Here is a 21,504-nt window from a genome sequence, read left to right on the forward strand (position 1 = left end):
ATCAAGGTAGTGTGTTTCTGGTGAAAGAATAGACAAATAGATCAACAGAATGGAGTAGAGAGCTTAGAAACAGGTAGACATAAATATAATCAACTGATCTTTGACAAAGGAGCAAAAGCAGTACAATTAAGAAAAGATAGTCTTTTCAGCAAATGGTTATGGAACAATTGGACGTCTACATGCAAAAAAAAAAATCTAGATATAGACCACACTATCCACAAAAAATTAACTCAAAATGGATCAGATAATAAATCTAAAATTCAAAATTATAAAACTCCTAGAAGATAACACGGGAGGAAATACAGATGACTTAGGGTTTGCCAATGACTTTTTAGGTATAACGCCAAAAGCATGAGCCACCAAAGAAAGAATTGATAAATTGAACTTTATTAAAATTAAAATATTTTATTCTAGGAAAGGCACTATTAAGAGAATGAAAAAAACAAGCCATAGAGTCGGAGAAAGTCTTTGCAAACACCCATTTGACAAAGGACTATTATTCAAAATATATACAAAGAACTCTTAAAACGCATCAATAAGAGAACAAATGTCGCAACTAAAAAATGGGCCAAAGACCTTAAAGACACTTTACCATAGAAGATACACATCAGCTAGAATGACCAAAATTCAAAACACTGAGAACACTGAAGACTGGTGAGGATGTGGAGCAATGGAAACTCTCATTCATTGCTGGTGGGAATGCAAAATAGTACAGTCATTTTGGAAGACAGTTTGACAGTTTATTTAAAAACTAAACATAATCTTACCATACAACCATGCTTTGAGGTTAGGATTGAGGTTCATTTTTTTTTTTTGCACTTAGCTATCCAATTATTCCAGAATTATTTGTTGATGAGCCTGTCTTTTCCACCTTGAATCATCTTGGCATCTTTGTGAAAATTAATTTACCTTATGGATATAGATCAATTTCTGAACTCTATTCAGCCTATTGAACTACATAAGTATCACTTATGGCAGTGCCACTTGATTAATCTGGATTAATGTATCTTTATAGTAAGTTTGGAAATCAAGTAAATACTTAACTTTGATATTTCCCAAAATTGTTTTGGCTATTCTTGGTCCTTTGAATTTCCATATAAATTTTAGAAGAAGCTTATCAATTTCTAAAAAAAAAAATAGCCTGCTCAGATTTTGATTAAAAATTATCCCCAAATTGATCTACTGAATGTGTAGATGAATTTGGGGATAATTGACATCTTATCAACACTGAGCCTTCCCATCCATGAACATGGTATATCTCTCCTTTTATTTAGGTTTTCTTTAATTTCTGCCTGTAATGTTTTGTAGTTTTTAACAAACTAATGTTACACATATTTGTTAAATTCATCTCTTAAGTGTTCAATGTGTTTTTTTGGAGCCAAAGTAAATAGTATTTTTAAATTTTTTTCAATTTCCAATTGTCTATAGCTAGTGTATAAAAATATAATTAATGTTTAATATTGAGCTTATGTCCTGTGACCTTGATAAACTCAATTGTTAGTTTTATGAAAAAAATGTAGTTTTAGTATTATGTGTCTAATGTTATATAACAAATTAGCCTCAAACTTAATAAATGCATTGATCTCATAGTTAATGTGGATCAGGAGTCTGGATGTGGTTTAGCTCTATCCTCTGGCTCAAGGTCTCTCACAAAACTGAAATCAAGGTGTTGGCCAGGGCTGCTGTCATCTCAAGGCTTGAATGGGACAGAATCTGCCAGTACAGTATTGAGTAGAACTGATGAGAATAGACATCTTTGAGTTCTATCCAGTTTTAGGGGGAAAAACTTCAGCCTGTCACTGTTAAGTATGGTATTAGCAGTAAGATATTTCGTAGACCCCTTTTATCAGCTTGAGTTTGGTTAAAAATATTGGAAAGCTAAGAATTAAGAGTAAACTTTTTAGAAGGCATCTTTTTATGCGAAACTAAAATAAAGATTCACAATCTCTTTTCTAAAATCTCTGGGGCCTTTATGTTTAGGAATTGAAAAATTTCAGAACTTAGAATGATAAATCAGTACACATAGTATTTATTACTTAAAAAATCCTCAGGAACATAATCAAAGGCATACTTATTTCTGCATCAAAATATGAATGTTTACTGTGTATGGGATAAATAAAATCTTTAATAGTCTCATGTCAGGTCAGGATTTTTTGTTTTTGTTTTTTATAAATCTTTATTGTTCAGATTATTACAGTTGTTCCTCTTTTCCCCCCCATAACTCCCTTCCACCCGGTTCCCACCCCATCCCATGCCCCTATCCCCCTCCCCCCACACTGTCCTCATCCATAGGTGTATGATTTTTGGCCAGTCTCTTCCCTCACCTCCCCACACCCCCTTCCCCCCAAGAATTGTCAGTCCACTCCCTTTCTATGTCCCTGATTCTATTATAGTTACCAGTTTATTCTGTTCATCAGATTTTTTATTCACTTGATTTTTAGATTCACTTGATAGATATATATTTGTTGTCACTTTGTTGTTCATAATTTTTATCTTTACCTTTTTATTCTTCTTCCCCTTCTTTTTTAAAAAAATATATTTTATTGATTTTTTACAGAGAGGAAGGGAGAGAGATAGAGAGTTAGAAATATCGATGAGAGAGAAACATCGACCAGCTGCCTCCTGCACATCTCCTACTGGGGATGTGCCCACAACCCAGGTACATGCCCTTGACCGGAATCGAACCTGGGACCCTTCAGTCTGCAGGCCAATGCTCTATCCGCTGAGCCAAACCAGTTTCGGCCTTCTTCCCCTTCTTAAAGAATACCCTTCAGCATTTCATATAATACTGGTTTGGTAGTGATGAACTCCTTTAGCTTTTTCTTATCTGTGAAGCTCTTTACTGACCTTCAATTCTAAATGATAGCTTTGTTGGGTAGAATAATCTTGGTTGTAGGTTCTTGCTATTCATTACTTTGAATATTTCTTGCCACTCTCTTCTGGCCTGCATAGTTTCTGTTGAGAAATCAGCTGACAGTCGTATGGGTACTCCCTTGTAGGTAACTAACTGTTTTTCTCTTGCTGCTTTTAAGATTCTCTCTTTGTCTTTTGCCCTTGGCATTTTAATTATGATGTGTCTTGGTGTGGTCCTCTTTGGATTCCTCTTGTTTGGGGTTCTTTGCGCTTCCTGGACTTGGAAGTCTATTTCTTTCACCAGGTAGGAGAAGTTTTCTGTCATTATTTCTTCAAATAGGTTTTCAATATCTTGCTCTCTCTCTCTCCTTCTGGCACCCCCATAAATTCGGATGTTGGTACACTTGAAGTTGTCCCAGAGGCTCCTTACACTGTCTTCATATTTTTGGATTCTTTTTTCTTTTCCAGTTGGGTGTTTTTTGCTTTTTCATATTTCAAATCTTTGACTTGATTCTTGGGGTCCTTTAGTCTGCTGTTGGATCTCTGTATATTATTCTTTATTTCAGTCAGTGTATGCTTAATTTCTGATTGGTCCTTTTTTATATCCTTGAGGGTCTCACTAAATTTCTCGGAGGTTTCTAGAAGATTCTTGAGTAACCTTATAACTGTGGTTTTGAACTCTATATCCAGTAGTTTGCTTTTCTCCATTTCTTTCTTTTGTGACATGTTTCTTTGCCTCCACGTTTTGGCTGCTTCCCTGTGTTGATAGAGTGGCTTTGTGTCCTAGGTGTCCTATAGGGCCCAGTGGCTCAGCGTCCCTAATTACCTGAGGTGGACACTCTTGGTGCACCCCTTTGTGGGCTGTGTGCACAGTCTTGTTGTAGTTAAGCCTTGATTGCTGTTGGTATCACTGGGAGGAATTGACCTCTAGGCCAATTGGCTGTGAGGACCAGCTGTGTCTACAATGGGAGAACTTCTGTGCTGGAGACCCTTATGGAGCAGGACTTGCTTCAGTGGGGCTTTGGTGCTCACTGAGTCTGCCCCTTGAGTGTGTCGCTTATGGATGTGAAGAGTTGCACTCTGGTATGGTCTCACTCTGACCACTGGGTACACTGGCTCTTGGATCTCCAAGGAGGTGCAAAGTCAGCCATTGCCTGAGGCTAACCAGCAGGAGCTACAGAGAGATCTGCAGATTCTACCTCTTTGTTTGGGGTTTGGAAGTGCCCAGATGAGGCCCAGCTGTGAAGCAATGCAGGCTGCTGTATAAGCCTTCTTTTGGAGGCTTTGGTGCTCTTTGACCCAGCTGCAGTTTGATAGGTTTTAGATTGTAGAACAGGCCATTTATATGCAAAAGCCTCTGCTTACAGCTTGGGTGGGGTTGTAAATTGGGTGGTGCGTGGTCTCAGGGAATAATCAGTGAGGAGCAAACTGCAATGTCTTCTCTGCCCCAGAGAGGTCCCGGGGTCTCTGTGTCCCAAAGCCCCGTGCAGGAACAATGATCACTGCAAGCACCCTGTGAGAAAACCGCCCTCACATTCTGGCCTGATGCCAGATAGTCCAGTTTCTCCCTGTATGAGTCTGGGTCCCCAGAGTCTCACCCGGAACTGGAGTTTAGAGCAATTGGGAGCTTGTATCTCCCTCCCAATTAAAAAGACAACAGCGTACCCAGTTGCCAGCTCCTTTCCGCATGTGTGCCTCCGTACTTCTGCACTTCTGCACCTCTGCACCTCCTACCAGCTTCAATGCACTTTTCTCTTTCCTTTTATTTGTAGAATTTCCACTCAGCCAGCCTTCCCGTGGTTCTGGATGATATCCATTTAATCTTTCAGTTGTATTTTTGATGTGGTTGTGCGAGGTAGCAGGTACAAGTGTGTACCTATGCCACCATCTTGGTTCCTCTAATCTCAGGTAAGGTTTATCTGTTAAATGAGCTCCAATCAGATCAAGTTTTGCTACCAAGGGAGTATGATAAAACTATTCAAAGCTTGTTTTGGATGGTACAATTGCAGATAAGAGATTGAGGGCCTATTATGGACAGTAATAATAAACAGATGAAAGGTGAAAATTTTGAATAGAAGTCAAAACCTACTAAAAGTCTTATCTTTGGAGAAGACTTTGGTAGAAAAATAATTCTAAAACACCCAGCATGTGAGGCAGAGTGACAGAGAAGTCTCAAAGAAAGTTGATTATTTTATTTTTTTCAAATTTGTAGAAACATGTAAATGCATTGCTAGGTACCCTCCCAAGGCCTTGGAAACGATTTGTACAAGCTTAGACTTCATTTTATGGTAAAACTGACTGTTTGCAAGGAAACAGAATTATTATTATTTTTTTATTTTAATAATTTTTATTTCTTAAAGTATTACAAAGAGTATTACATATGTCTCCTTTTTTCCCCCCCTTGACATTCCCCCGGCCCCTACCCCTCGCCCCCCCCGCCCCGTGTCTTGTGTCCATTGGTTAATCTTATATGCATGCATATAAGTCCTTCAGTTGGTCTCTTAATCCCCCCCCTCAACCCTCCCCAGGCTTCCCACTGTAGTTTAACATTCTGTTCAATGTTGCTCTGCTTCTGTATCTACCCCTGTTCATCAGTCCATACTGGTCCCCTTTATTTGTCCCAACCTCACTGGAGTAGTCTCAACCTCACCAGGACCGTCTGAGCCTCACCAGGGCCGTTTCAACCTCACCGGGCCGTCCCTCCCTCACGGGGGCCGTTTCAACCTCACCGGGGTCGTCCCTACCTCATGGGGGCCGTTTCAACCTCACCGGGGTCGTCCCTACCACACCGGGGCTGAGGAAACAGAATTATTAAAGCAATGGCTCAGCGCTTGTCTATCTGCCCTTGCCCTCAATAATTACCTGTATCCTTTAGTAAAAACTCTTTTATGAATGTCATCTGCTTATATAAAAATAAGATGATACTATACATATGGTTGTATACCTTGCTCTCCAATTCTCATATTGAGCATGTTTCCCCCTCTATTGTTTTCTTTTTTAAAACATATTTTAAAATTTTCAGAGAGGAAGGAAGAGGGAGAGAGAGATAGAAACATCAATGATGAGAGAGATTCATTGATTGGCTGCCTCCTTCACACCCCACACTGGGGATCAAGCCTGCAACCTGGGCTACTCAAGCTGGGCTATTCTTTTAATGGTTGCATAGAATTTCATCATATAAACATACCATAATTTAAACCAGCTCCCATTGGATGGATATTTAAGTTGTTTATTCTCATTAACAATATTGTAATGAACATTTTTGTAACTATATCTGCACAGATATATATTTCTACAAGAGAAAACAGTAATCATCAAAAAGAACTATGTTTAAATTTTGGATAGACTCCTCTAAATTTACCTTTCCTAAAAGTTTGTACATACATACTTCCTACTAAAAGTGTATGAATGTGTCACTTTCCTTACTCCTAGCTTACACTGGGTATGATCATTCCACATAATCTTCAAATCTGATATAGTATCAGGTACACATATGGTATCTGTAATGACGCCTCATTGTTTTGATTGGCATTTATGATTGATATTGAGCATATCTATTTTTATGAATTTCCATTTTCTCTGCTAATATCTGTGTGTTTTGTTTTGTTTGCCAGTTCTTATATAAGGGTACTCATCAATTTAGTTGATTTATAAAAGGTTTTATTCTTGTTATTAATTTGTTTAGGGATTTTTTTGTCCTGTATTTTGCAGACATATCCTCCAGTTTTTCAGTCTTTTTTGGTTTCAGATAGAGCTGGTCACAAGTTTTGAGCAGCTATGTGATTCACGCTGGCTATGTGATTCTGTTGAACAATTTAAGGCTTAGTTTCCTCATGTGCTAAAAGTGAACAATATCAGCGTGATAGTTTTATGTGTCAACTTGACTAGGCCACAGAGCCCAGATATTTGGTCAAATATTATTCTGGGTGTGTCCGTGAGCATGTTTCAGAATGAGATTAACATTTGAGTGGGTAGAGTGAGTAAAGCAGATTGCCCTCCCTAATGTGGGTCTGGTCTAATCAGTTGAAGATAGGACTAGAACAAAAAGGTTAATAAGAGGGAACTCCTCCCTGACTGCTGAGTGGGGAGATTGGTCTTTTCTGGCCTTCATACTGGGACTGAAATATCAGCACTTCTTGGATCTCGAGCCTGCTGGCTTTTGCACCAGAACTTCCACCATTGACTCTCCTGGTTCTTGGGCCTTTGGACTAGGACTGGAACTACACCTTGGCTCTCAGAGGTGTCCAGCTTGCCAACTGCAGATTTTTGGACTTTTCAGCCTCCGTAATCACTTGAGCCAATTCCTTATAATAAATCTCTTTATTACACACACACACACACACACGCTTGGCTTTGTTTCTCTGGAGAACCCTGTCTAATGCAACCAGCTATCATACAACGCTATTGGGAAGAAAAAGGTCAGTATATGTAAAGACTTAGCTTAGTCTCTGTCACATAGTAAGTATTGAGCAGAGGTTAGGTAAAGTTAACTTTATTTGAAAAATTATTTTACCACTCACAATTTCACATAGTCAGGGTTAATCCTTTCCTTTATGAGTTTATTAAAATTGTCTCCTGTTATTTGTCAAATGCCTCTATTGTTTGTGTTTTAAGAGTTAATTCATTTTGTGTAACTTGGGATTTAATATTTCCCCTCGCATGGATAGCCAGTCTTCCTATTTATTGAATCATCTGTTCTTTCCCTGTTCTCTAAGAGCACTGCTGCCAAGAAAGTCTTTTAGGCCCCAGGGGAAACCGTTCCTGCGATCAGGATTGTAAATTATGTTTCCTGTTTCTTATCCTGACAACCTAGAGGAAAAGAAAACAAAGAGATATTTGTCGTTTTCTCGTTCACACACCTGCCTATGTAAAACACAAGATGTTCAAGCTGATCGGTGTCTTAAAAGCCATTTAGTCCTTAAACATAATCCAGACCAACAGAGGCAGGGAAGATATTGGTTTTGTGTCACCCAAACGAAGGTGGAAATCTAAGCCTGAAATAGTGCTTCCAGGGCACTTTTTGGTGTGATCAAGCAAAGCCGGCGAACACGCAGTATTTAATGATGTGAGAACTCGTTTCTCCGAGGTCAATGGTATGTGCTTAACTTTTAGGCTCTCACGTGGCCGGCTGCCCCACTGGTTTATGGAGTGGAGGCCCACATGATTGGGGATTTAGGGCAGTGATGACTTGATCTGGCTGATACTCGCTGCTCTTACCCAGAAATGGTGAGCAAATCCATCTCAGTGCCGCTGCCTGCACGTTTCCGAGCTGCCCACGCCCCTCTCTCATTTCAGCCGTCCCTCCCATGGTGAGAGGCACACAGCTGTCTTTAGAAAACAGGACGTCCCTCCTCACAGTGAGGAAAAACGGTTCTAATTCAGCTTTGAATGCCTACAGAAAGCGAACACACAGTCTAGATGACTGTGGATCAAGACTGCTTTTGTGTTTATTTCTCATTTTGCATAAGTTTCCACTGTGTAATTTAGTGTTACCCCAAGTTGTTCTGAAAAAATACAAGTCCTCTGAGACCCTGCTCGGAAGGAAGGGGCTGGGACTAAACTAGCTGAGGTTAATCGTGTTTGGGGCATAGGAAGGCTACCCCCTTTTGGAGACTCACAGTTCACATCAGCAAAGTTCAGCTCCATCAGTTGAGAAATGTGTTTTATTTATTCATATTTGACCCCACAACCCATTAAAAAAAAACATGTTAATAGGTACAGTGCTTTAAAAATTGTATGTAAAGCAAAGCTTTGCCTCTTGAATGCTCTTTACCATTAATTTCCATGATAAGCCAAGAGGCGACTTCTTATGAAAGGAAAAAATTGACCGTGAGACAATGAAAATATTAGGGAAGAATTCCAACTTTCATATTAAAGTTGAACATCCCAACTTTGTCAATGTACAGTTAATACTGCCCTGTGTATCTTTCAAAGGAGTTAGTCAAGCAGATTAGTCCTGTAACTCTGGAGCAGCCGGGAACCTAACCAAGGCGGGTACTGTAAACAGCTCCTTCCTCCCCAAACAAGCAGACTGAGGCCCCGAAAGGCTAAAGAGGGAGGTCAAAGGCTACACAATGAGTTGTGTTGGCATCTGGATGCCAGCTCAGGTTGCCTGGTTTTATCCTTCTCTTTATGCCAGCTTAATTCCCAAACTGGAGTCTTTTGCACTTACAGGCCATACCCACTTACACAATGTTTATGGGAAATGTCATTTCCCGAAGCTATCCCTGAAAAGTGAGGGAATGAACCCCCTTCCGCGCTCTCCCCCCCCCCCCCCCCCCACACACACACACGCCACAAACACCTCCTGAAGCCTTAAGGTCTGACAGAGGAGATGAGACTTTTGAACCTTCCCAGGTTAGCATAACCTGACAGACAGAGTGGTTGAGGCCTAGAGGATGAGTTCATGGGTCAAAACCACCAACATCAGAGGAATGCAACTATTTCAGGGAAAAACAAGGACCATGTTAGCATCTTATAATATGATCATATTTTTTCTCCTTTAATTTGTTGATGTTGTGAATGAAAGGGGCCACATGCTAACTGACAAGCTCTGGAAGGCCTGCATGGCAGTTTTGCAAACTCAGAGACCTAAAGTAACCACAAAGGATGGTCTATAATTAAACTTTAACTAAAAGCAGTTATGGTGGGTAGTTACCTCTAGGCCAGTGGTCGGCAAACTCATAGGTCAACAGAGCCAGATATCAACAGTACAACAATCGAAATTTCTTTTGAGAGCCAAATTTTTTAAACTATATAGGTAGGTACATTGTTATTAACTTAATTAGGGTACTCCTAAGCTGGCCTTTGCTGAAAACGTCCTCAATCTGAGGGGTCGACCTCAGCGAACGTACCCCCACTTCTTCTAACACCACTTCTTCAAAATAGACTCGCCCAGGCCGAAAACCGACTTCTGCACATGGGCCACGAAATTTCAATCTCACTGTACATGCGCGCCCGCACATGGTATTTTGTGGAAGAGCCACACTCAAGGGGCCAAAGAGCCACATGTGGCTCGCGAGCTGTGGTTTGCCGACCACTGCTCTAGGCTGATACCTTCACTGACAAGGTCAACCTTTACCTTAACTGAGCCTATCTGTCTTCTTGCATCTATAATAACACTAGAGTGGGGTCACTCAGGCTGGCCTGCAGAATCAGGCCGAAACCAGTTTTCTGACATCCCCCGAGGGGTCTCAGATTGCGAGAGGGCACAAGCCAGGATGAGGGACCCCACTGGTGCACAATCAGGGCTAGGGAGGGACACAGGAGATTAGCCAGCTGGGAAGGGATTGCAGGAGGGCTCCAGGAATGTCTGGCCTGTCTCACTCAGTCCCAATCAGCCTGACCCCAGCAGCAAGCTAACCTACCAGTCGGAATGTCTGCCCTCTGGTGGTCAGTGCACGTCATAGAAACTGGTCGACCAGTCGACTGTCTGCCCCTGGTGGTCAGTGTACAACATAGTGAGCGGTTGAGCGGCCTTAGCACATCATTAGCATATTACACTTTGATTGGTTGAATGGATGACCAGACACTTACCATATTAGGCTTTTATTATATAGGATGTCCTTGAAATGTCTGGGTAACTTGTAACTTCCCTTTTTCCGGACCCTTTGGGGTACAACCTAAAGTGCCTGGCATCAGGACAGATACCACAAATTCCTTCATTGTTATCATGTTAATTGTTCCTGCACCTACCTAAGTATGTGTCTATCATTTTACTTCTTATCCAATCCCAGAGGTTTCCCCGCTTTGCTTTCTCCCGCCTCTCTAATCTATCACCAATGGATTTCATGTAACCCACCTATGTCTCTTCCTTTGATTGCAATGTATAAAAATAGATGAGAAACCACCATTCTCTGGAGCACTATTCCAATCCGTTGAGATATTGCTTTCCGGCAACTGTCAACAGTTTGGCTCAAATAAACTCACAAAAATTCTTCACAGGTTTGAATGTTTTTTACTTTAACAATATCATGAATTATTCTGAAAGATCTCCTAATCCTGAATTATCTTTGTATTTCTGGAGTAAATCCTACTTGGTCATAGAATATATATATATAATGACTTTCAATAAAGCTACAATAAATAAGACACATAGTTCATTGAAAGAGAATAGAATTCAGAAATAGACCACATAAACATGGTCAATTGATTTTTCTTTTATTTCACTTTATCTTTATTGTTGAAATTATTACAAATGTCCTCCCTTCCCCCTCATTGATCCCCTCCATCCTGCTCCCACCTTCTCCTCAGGCCTTCACTGCACTATTGTCTGTCAATAGGCAATGCATATATGCATATAAATTCTTTGGTTAATCTCTTCCTGGCCTCCACCTCTACCCTTTCCCTCTGAAATACGGGGGCAGTCTGTTCAAAATCTCTGGGTCTATATTGTTTGTCAGTTTATTTTGTTCATTAAATTTCACATATAAGTGAGATCATGTGATACTTGTCTTTCTCTGACTGGCTTATTTCACTTAGCATAATACTCTCCAGGTCCCTCCATGCTGTCTCAAAGGGTAAGAGGTCCTTCTTTTCTTTTTATAGCTGCATAGCATTAGCATTGATATTTTGGCACACTGCTAGGTTCTCTTTGCTAATACTTGATTTAAAATCTTGCATTTAAATTCCTAAATGAGATCAGGCTACATTTTTCTATTTTTTGTATCATTTTGATTAGGTTGGCATTGAGGTTGAGTTGGAATCGTAAAATGAATTGGGGTACTTTCCAACTTTTTCTTATGTCTGTAATATTTTGAATTAAAAAGGAATTCTCTGTTCCTTAAAGGTAAGATGGAACTCAGCTGTGAAACTCTTCAGTAATGGTTCTTTAAAAAAGATAGATCTTCAATCATTTTTACAATGTCATCTGTGATAACTAGTCTATTCAAGGTTTGTCCTGTTTTGTAAATCAACTTCTTTTACAAACTTTTAAAAAACACCTCTACTGCGATATAATTTACACCTCACAAAATTCAATTACTTTTTAGTAATGTGTGATTTTTTAAGGGTACAATTCTATGACGTTTTGTAATATAGACCAATTTTAGTCCTCCCTTTTTCTAGAAAATATCCATTCCTTTCAAGTTTTTAACTGTTTCCATAGAATGCCTCATAATCTTTTCTTATACTTGTACACTTATGGAAGTGTTGGCTTTTTAAATGAACATGTTTTAAATGAACAGTGTGAGAGAAAAGAGAAGGAAATGGAGATAACGCCAGAGGCAGTAAATGACCTGATGGGAGCATGTTTATTGAAACAGCTGAGGAGTATGTGAGCCAGGAGCTACAAAGTGCAATTGTACGGCCCTGATTGGAGGGGCCTTCTAACTGCCAGCCTCGCTTAGGTGCTCCAAGTCCCCTGCATCAGAGCTGGACTGAGAAATTTCCGACCAAGAAGGCAGAGCCACAATATCTGGCACTTTCTGTTTCTCTGTAGTTTTTAAGTTGGCCAGTTCCTTCAATGGAGAATTCTCAGAATAACACCAGTGTATTTTACCACTTTATGTGAGGACATTTCACTGTGGGTATGACCATATGTCAAACAATTTTTTAACACCAAGAATCCACGAAGCTGAACCCTCCACATTAAAATCAAAGTTGTTTACAAAATGCTTAATACCACTAAATTATAGAATAATCATTCACGTGGATATGTTAGATAAAAGGTAAGATAAGTGAATAGAAGTATGAATTTATGACCTACTTTTAAAATGGTTTTATTAAAGTATGTCACATATAGTAAAATGAATGCTTTTGAATTATATAGTCCAGTGAGTTTTCATAAAAGTATGTAGTCCTATTACCCACTAGCAAAATCAAGATACAAACTATTTCTGTCATCTCCAAATTTTCCCTTATACCTCTTTGCAGTCAATCCTCTCTCACAAGTCCCAGTCCCTGCCAGTCGCTGATGTGATTTCTGTCTCTATAGTTCTGCCTTTTCAAAATTACTATATAAATAGAACCATGCAGTTTGAAATCCTTTGTGTCTGGCATCTTTCATTACTAGTATTTCTAAGATTCAATCACGTTGTTGCATTCATCAGTTCATTCCTTTTCATTGCTGCACACTGTCCTATTATATGGATGTACCCCAATTAACGTATCCATTCACCCTTTACAAGATATGAGGTGTTTCTGGTTTGTGATGATTATGTCTAAGGTTGCTCTAAATATTAACATACAGGTTTTTGTGTTGACATATGCTTGAATTTCTCTTGAGTCCATACTTAGTGGTATTGCTGAGTTGTATGGTAATGTATGTTTAACTTTATAAGAAACTACCAACCAGTGTTTGAAAGTGACTGTACCACTCTGCATTTCCACCAGTAATGTAAGGGAGTTGGAGATGCTCTATCTTCTCACCAATGCTTCATCTTTTCAGACTTAATGATTGGCCATTCTGGTAGGTATGTAGTGGTATCTCACTGTTTGTTTGTTTTTTAAATAATGTTTTTATTGATTTCAGAGAGAGGAAGGGAGAGGGAGAGAGAGCTAGAAACATCTATGAGAGAGAAACATCAATCAGCTGCTGCCTCCCGCACACCCTCTACTGGTGATCAAGCCCATAACCTGGGCATGTGCCCTGATAAAGAATTGGGAATAGAAGCAGTGACCTCACCGAGAATGGGATGGCACTCAGTCAACTGAGCCATATTGGCTGGGCTCACTGTTTTTAATTAGTATTTTCTAATGATTTATGTGTTTATTTGCCACCATATCTCTTCTTTGGTGAAGCATCTTTTCAAATTTTTGATCAATTTAAAAATTGATTCATTTGTTTTCTTATTATTGAGTTGTAAAAATTATTTATATATTCTGGATATAAGTCCCATATTAAAAAAATATTTTCAAAATATTTTTCCCAGTCTATAGCTTATCATTTCATTTCCATAACTGAATCTTTAGAAGAGCAAAAGTTTTTAATTTTGAGAGACTCTAATTTACCATGGCTTTTTTTTTCTTCTATGGTTTATGCTTTTTGTGCTCTACCTAAGAAATCTTTGCCTAACCCAAGATCATATGTTTCTTCTAGAAGTTTAATAGTTTAGGATTTACTTATATGTCCATGATTCATCTCAAATTAATTTTTATAAATATTATGAAGAAAAGATTAAGGTCCCTTTTGGGAGGAGCATTCAATTACATCTAATTTTTCTAGCACCATTGTTGAAAAGACTTTCTCCATGGAATTACCTTGGCACTTTTGTTGATTGTCAATGACTATATCTCTGTGGATCTATTTCTGGGTTTCCATTCTATTTCACTCATCTACATTTCTATTCTAACTAGAGGCCCGGTGCATGGATTTGTGCACTGGTGGGGTCCCTCAGCCTGGCCTGTGCCTTCTCGCAATCCGGGACCCCTTGGGGGATGTTGGACTGCCGGTTTTAGCCCAATCCCCACAGGGCCTGTGGAGATTGGGCTAAGACCGGCAGTCCAATGCCGCCTGCTGCTCCTGCCTGCTGCTCCCACTCATCCAAGCCCAGCTGTGCCTGCCACGGGCTCTCGCCCAGTTAGTCCCGATCTGGAGAGGCTCTTGTGGCTGCAGCGGCACTCACCAGCTGTGAGCCCTGCATCTAGCACCCATCAGTCAGCTGAGCGGCTCTCCCACTGTGGGAGTGCACTGACCACCAGGGGGCAGCTCCTGTGTTGAGCATTATAGCAACCAGTTCACTGGTCGTTCGGTCATTCGGTTGTTCGGTAGTTTGGTTGTTTGGTCTCTTAGGCTTTTATATATATAGATGTCAGCACTATACCATCTTAATTATTGTAGTTTTAGAGTAAGTCTTTAGATAAACCAGTGCCAGTCTTCCAATTTTGTTCCTTTCAAAATTGTTTTGGCTATTTTAGATACTTTGCTTTTCCATATAAATTTTAGCATCAGCTTGTCAATTTCTACCAAAAAGCTTGCTGATGCTTTGACTGGGATTTTATTGATTATAAAGATAATTTTAAGAGAATTAAGATATTAATAACATTGTCTTCCAATCTATTAATATACTATACCTCTCTATTTATTTAGACCATTTTTCATTTCTCTTATTAATGTTTGGTAATTTCCAGCATGCAGCTCTTGCACTTAATTTGTTGGATTTATCCCTAAATGTTTCATTTCTAATGCTACTGTGAATAGTACTATTTTTTACATTTTAATTTCCAATTGTTAATTGTTAATATATAGAAATACAATTGATATTTGAATATTGTCTTGGTGCCTGTGACCTTACTAAGCTTACTTATTCTTTTGTAGTAGAATCCCAATGCTTTTTTGAATGAATTACATGTCAAAATACAACTGTGATCTTGGTTGGGAGTGGGGGCTATTTATTTCTGGTCTGATGCCTGCAGTGCCTGGTTAAAGAGTGATAGAAATTTTTGTCATCCTTACAATAACCATAAAATATGTACTCCTCCTTGAGGCCCATTGCTCTGAGTACATTCCCTGTGCATCAAATAAATCATAATGTCCACCTCCTGTACATTATTAGAAACTATTACTTCTTCCAAGTTGACTAACAGTTATTTTCAGGATCTTCTGTGTTAGGGGCTGGGATATTGGTGATAGAAAATTGTATGTGTGTGTGTGTGTGTGTGGATTTTGAAGCCGACTATAAATTTCTTGAGGTAAAGATGAGGAGTGGGCTTCTATCAATAGTTAGCAGAGAAGTATGGTGGGATCAGAATTTGAAGAAAATTCCAGGAAAGATTATAGATCCTAGTTGTCAGTGTGGGACCATATGCCTTGTATTGGTGTTTCCTAAATTAAGTTTGGGGCAGAGGTGTGTGGATTTCCAGTATTTTTCCTTCTCGGTAAAAATTTCACAGTCAAATAAATTTGGGAAACACTTCATACCTTATCCTCCTTTGGGAGTTTTACAAAGCCTGCTAGTATATTAAAGGGTATGAGAAAACCTCAAGTAAGGGTACATGTTTACACAGCTTTGTCTAATCCAGCATTCCCCAATCTCATTTGACCACGAGTCTCTTCTTTGACATTCACCCTCCTGCTACCCAAAAGCTCTTTAACCCAGTCTCTGCAAAATACACTCAGGAAAATACTGCCACGGATAATTCTACAATCTCTTACCGTCGATATGAGAACAACACTCACATAACATTGTTATTAAGAACTAACTGCTGCGAAATGCTCTGAGCTGCAGAATGTGCTTAGAATTCTCAGATGGAGAGAGAGGTTTATGTGTTAGATGTCTTCATTTCCTTCTGCTTCAACTTAGAAATGATGAGCAAATATTCTTCCAACATGTGTAATTGAGCCAAACCAAGGGAATGATTCTCCCACACACTTCCATGGTTTTCGGTCTTTCTTGATGTTCTTTGCTGGTACTTCCAACTCTTTCTTGCTTTGCTCTAGTTTGTTGCAACATTGAGCCACGAAACTATAAAACAGGTTTTCTACAAGAGGCATTATGCCACCTGCTTATGTGCTTTGTGTGGTGAGCAGGGCAATGGGAGAAAAATAAAGTAGATACTCTTCCATTTCCAGAGGAAATCATTTTCTAATGATTGATTGACAGCATGCAATTAAAGGAGCAGCAAAATAAATAACATCGCAGTGTTTAGTGTGAAGCAGCTTGTGTTGTAATTGATCATCTTAGAGACAATAGATGATGACAAGATCCATTTCGATCTTTGACGCCACGTTACAGCTTCCTAGGAAAGTGAGCTGGAAACCTGCTCTGAATTGCTTGCCTCTGTAATTAAAAGTATAAATGTTTCAAGTGGAATACATCCTATTAGTAAGATTTTAGGAAACAAAAAGTTAATTTATTCAAATTCGATATGGTCTGTAAATGCCACCATTATATGCCTTCTACTGGCCTTTGATTAGCTATGGATTAATAAAACTTTTATACCTCCTTTGTCAGCCTCATTTTGAACTCTGTTTTTGCATACTGTTACTATTAAATAAATGAATTAGTGTCCAGAAATGTGTCATGCATATTACCTAGCAGCAGGAAGCATAATACAGTGGTCAGCTTCCCAGGAGCGTTATAAATCCTAATGTGCTCCGTAACCTGCTCACGTGGACCTATTAAAAGCGTGATGATTTAGTGGAGCGGTATTTGTGCTTAACAATGGAATTTTAGTTAATTCAAAACAATGTAAATCATCTCCAATTACAGTATTTGAATATTCACAGTTGCTTCACAAGTACATGTACTGTTGCTAAGCCGGAATTTTTTTTAAATTTTTTATTTTTAAGCGTTGAGTTACTTGCCTGGAGTAACATTCAGCCAGGTTAGCTTATGTTAAAAGTAACCAACGCCGGAGAACGCTGTGTATCTGGCTCAGCTTGCTAACTCTCCGCCAAAACAATTTAGGGCATCCAAGAAAAACCCAAAACACGGAAAGTGGGGGGGGCAGCCAGAGCAGAGACGGCCGAAGTGGGGGGTGAGGGAGGGGCTCAGGTGAGCGCTCCTGTAGCTGTGCGTCAAGGTGATGTTGCTCGGAGCAGCTGGGGACTTTTTGTTGCCGCTGCTATCAAAGTCATTTCACATCCATGTCAGCAGCTTCTTGATACTGCAACTGCTGCTGCGTCCCTGTGGGTACAGCGCGGACCAGAGAGCGTCCTGCGGTTTGAAACAGCCTCTTTGATGCTCAAGGTCTCAGAAGGCCTTTCCAGGAGAGAAGGATGATTAGCTGTCCGGCTGGCAGCGACTGCCTTCAGCATTGCCGGCCCTTGGCGCTTTGTCGGGGATCAGCTTGGACCTCTGCATCGCAGAGGGGAGCCTGCCAGTCCCCAGTCTTTCCAGTGAGATGAAATAGGAGGGGAATGTGAGGAACCGGGGGAACTTGGTTGAAGGAGTTTATTCTGTGTATTGTGGATCTGGCCATTTGGGGACACAGCACAACTTTCCTGGCCTTCCAAATAAGTCTGGGATGAATCGAATGCTTTTATTTGGTGGAAAGCATAACCTGGAGAGGGTGTAGTTGGACACATCGTTCCACAGTTTGCCAATGGGCCAAGTCCACTTTGTGTAAAATGGCAATTGTTTGCAACATCCACAGCAATGGTAGTCAGTGACAACCAGGGTTAGTGGCTTGGCAATCGGCAAGCGTAGGTTCAAACCTTGATGCTGTCTGTCATAAGCGGGGTGACCTTGGGCGAGTTCCTTCCATCTCTGAACCTCAGTTTACCCATCTGTAAGGGAGGTTTAGATTTACATGCAGTCATATGTTGCTCCGTGGTGATGGAGGGTGGGTTAAGGGAAGTGATGTGCGTAGAACACTCACAGGGTAGTTACTGCTATTTTTACTGCAGATTCATAAGGTGTGTGACAGTGTTCAGTAAAAGTGGTCTTGGGTAGAGTTTGTGTGTATAGTCTGAGCAAGTTGTTTCTTGCTCTGACTTCATGTAACTACTACAGTTTTCTATTGACTTTGTTTTCTCTCTCCCTTCATCCATTCCTCTGTCCATTAAGCCATCCAATCACCTGCCCTACCCCCATCCAATTAGCAATACTACATATTCATGATAAAAAAAAAATCTAAAACACTACCGAACAGGAAGTCTCTCTCTCACCTCTGTCCCCCAGGCGCCCTGCTCCTGTCTCCAGAGGTGACTACAGTTACTGGACTCCTCTGTGTCCTTCGAGACGTACTCCATGCACCCACAGCACATACACATACGGCATAGTCCCAAACCTGCCCGATACCATCACACTGTTCAGCATCTAAAGTTGGCAGTATTATCTTGTGAGCTTTTCATATGAGTACCTATCATCTCCTCGTTTTTCCTAATACTCACATTGTATTATGTACCGTGGGTGTATCCTAATTTATATAACTTTCACCTGTTGAGGGGGGCTTCCGTTGCTCTAACCCTTTGCAGTTACACACAGTGCTGCAGAGAATATTCTCCTATGAACTTCTCTATGCAATACAGCCGGGGGGTGTGCTCAGATTTATAGGATAGATTCTGGAGGTGGATTTTTTTCAGGGGCAAGTTTTTACAGAAAGTGCCAAATTGCCCTCAAAAAGATTACACAAATCTTACCCATCCTCCAATAATTTGAGAATATTGGTTTCCCCACACCCTTGACATTTTGTGTTGACTTTTCATTTAGAGCTTCAGTAGTGTTTTGAATTTTCATATGATATCCTGAACAGGTTCATTTGCTTCTTTCCTGATTACCGACTCTTTTAGAACCTAAATATCTACACAATAAAGTGTAGCAGCTAAACATTAAATACATAGAAACAAATAGAACCATACACTCCATAGCTGGTTTGGCTCAGTGGATAGAGCATTGGCCTGCGAACTGCAGGGTCCTCGATTCGATTCCGGTCAAGGGCACATGCCCGGGTTGTGGGCTCGATCCCCGGTTGGGGATGTGCAGGAGGCAGCCGATCAATGATTCTCTCTCATTATTGATGTTCCTATCTCTCTCTTCCTCTCCTTTCCTCTCTGAAATCAATAAAAATATATTTTTAAAAAACAGAACCATACACTTTTAGACATAAAGAAGCCTTTGAGATAGATTAGTCCAGCAGAAGAGAACCAAGGCTTTCAGTGCTCCAGTGACTTCTGTATGGCCACACCCTTAATGGCATTTGATGGCAGGTGGAAAGGGGGCTAGTTTCTTGATTTGGGTCCAGGCCTCTTTTTACCACATCACATTGTTACCAGTGTGTGAATATTGCTATGCAACATAGATACAACTGTTCCCCCACATAGGTAACTCTAATCCCAATCACACTCAAAAGACAGGTGTGATAAAATGGGATGAATGTTGAATTCCAAGTCAACAGGCTTGGGTCCAAATCCCAGCTCTATCACTTATTGATTGGGTCTTTGGGAAAGTTACCTAACCTCTCAGAGCATCATAAAACAGTGGTGGTGATATCTAATTCCACGATATCTACAAGTAGTGCTTTGCAAAGTGTCTGGCAGGCATTCATGTTCAATGCTTTATTTTCTAATTGTTCATTTACACAAGTAACTATCAGAATATTCGTATTTCATTTAGTATGATGCCTATTGCTTATATTTAATTCTAAAATAATGTTCTGTTTTATCAAATATAGATGAAAAAGCAAAGGCATCCATGACAAGCCCACCCTCTTTTATTGATGGCAGTGAGGATGCGGAAGAAATTACATCTTATTTTCAGTATGGCAGCAACCTATTTCTAAGATGCTCATTTTGTTTGAATGTGGCCGATAGCCAGTAACCCTCCCCAGCATTTCAGGGAGAGAAAATCTAGTGAGTTCCTCATTGCCCCATCATTGAGGGGTGGAGTGAGAAGAGAGGACCCTCAAGTGTTACCAGTTTTGACCATGGGGCTGGAGATACTTGGGTCACTTGGAAAGTTACCACAAGCCCACCAACCATTTGTTAAGAACTCACATGTGGGCAGGTTATGCAGCTAGGGCCCTGGGCCTGGGCCTGAGCTAGAAGAGGAAGGGGCAGGTCAGAAGGAAGAAGCGAGGATCCTTGTGAGACCACTGCCACTTATTAGCCATGTGATCCCTTGATAAATCATTTAACCTTTCAGCATTTCAGTGTCTTCACTGATAAAATAGTGATAAGATTCTGCTATTTTATTGGCTTGGTATTTATAGGAAGTGTAGCCATACCTGTGATTTATTAGTCACTTGCTATAAGCTAGGCACAGGCCATCTCTGCTCTTTGAAGCAGGTGCTATAGTTATCCTCATCCCTAGAAGTACCCCTCCTTCACTGACGAAGAACTGGGATTTAGGGAGCTGATGTCCTTGGCCTGAACTCAGATAGCCAGTAAGAGGTAGAGGTGGGACTTAGTCCCCAGGTTTCTCCTCCTTCAAGGACTGTGTGTTTAACTAACTACACCGTCCTGTCTCTGCGGCCACTCGGTGGGTTGGATAACATCATCCCCATTTTGAAATCAACTGAGGTTCAGAGAGATGATGGGTGGGCATTACCGAAGGTCTCACAGGGTTTGAAAAGGACTGAGTGAGAGAATGTCTGGGAAAGTGCTGTGTAGCTGCAGCCCCTTTACAGAGATGAGCCTTTTAACGAGACCATTGCAGATGGGTCATGCTGATGGCTAGGAGCTCATACAGTGCAGGTAATGATGCTGTGAGAGCAATTGGATAAACAGGAGGGGAGACTTGCCATTCAGTTGCTTTGCTTGAACAATACCTAGTAACAATTTTTGTTGTGTTTTAATATAAACTTACTGAATGTTTTGACATGGTGTCAAAAAATAAACGGTTATTATAAACACTGTCAAGTACTGTTTTATGCTTCAGGTTGCAACTATGTGTGCAGAAATTAATACAGATATTCATACATGTATATACACATATACATTCACATGCTCATACATATTAAATTACATATATCTGTATGTATGCATGTATAAACACCCACAATCTCTTTGGCATTTTCTTCCTTAAGCGTTCTTACAATTCCTTAGTTAGAAAGAATAGGAATGTGTGGCAATGCTTAAAAATAAAGTAGTAGGGTGTGATTAAGGCAGTAATTTACTGCTACCAAAATGAAAAAAATAAAAAGATCAGACTGCCTTTTATTCATGAAAACAAATTCATAGAACAAATATGCTACTAAATGTGATAGTTCCAGCTTCTAGTTAGTGTTCCTAATAATTCTGTTTTATTTTTTAAGCAGAACATAAATGAG

The sequence above is a fragment of the Myotis yumanensis genome, unplaced genomic scaffold, assembly GCF_028538775.1.
Source record: "Myotis yumanensis isolate MYYU_CA2020_CCGP unplaced genomic scaffold, mMyoYum1.0.hap1 SCAF_1, whole genome shotgun sequence".
Taxonomy (NCBI): domain Eukaryota; kingdom Metazoa; phylum Chordata; class Mammalia; order Chiroptera; family Vespertilionidae; genus Myotis; species Myotis yumanensis.